This window comes from Crocuta crocuta, unplaced genomic scaffold (genome assembly GCF_008692635.1).
Source record: "Crocuta crocuta isolate KB4526 unplaced genomic scaffold, BGI_CrCroc_1.0 scaffold31, whole genome shotgun sequence".
NCBI classification, from domain to species: domain Eukaryota; kingdom Metazoa; phylum Chordata; class Mammalia; order Carnivora; family Hyaenidae; genus Crocuta; species Crocuta crocuta.
In genome coordinates, this window is record NW_027528362.1 from 10,837,954 (window position 1) to 10,838,169 (window position 216).

Sequence of the window (216 nt, forward strand, 5' to 3'; positions counted from 1 at the left end):
GGGGGCGGGGGGGCCGCCCCGGGGGCCCCCCGCCGCAGGCCCAGCCTCTGGTGCCCCTTAGCGTCGGCTCGGGGAGTTCCGAGAAGCGAACGCGGCAGACGCGCGGGGGAAACCTGGGGTCCCCCTCGCTCCCGACCCGTGCCGGACCAGGCTGTGGGCAAACGTCTCATTTTACCCGAGGGCCCTGCCCACGCCTGTCCCCACCCCCACCGAGTG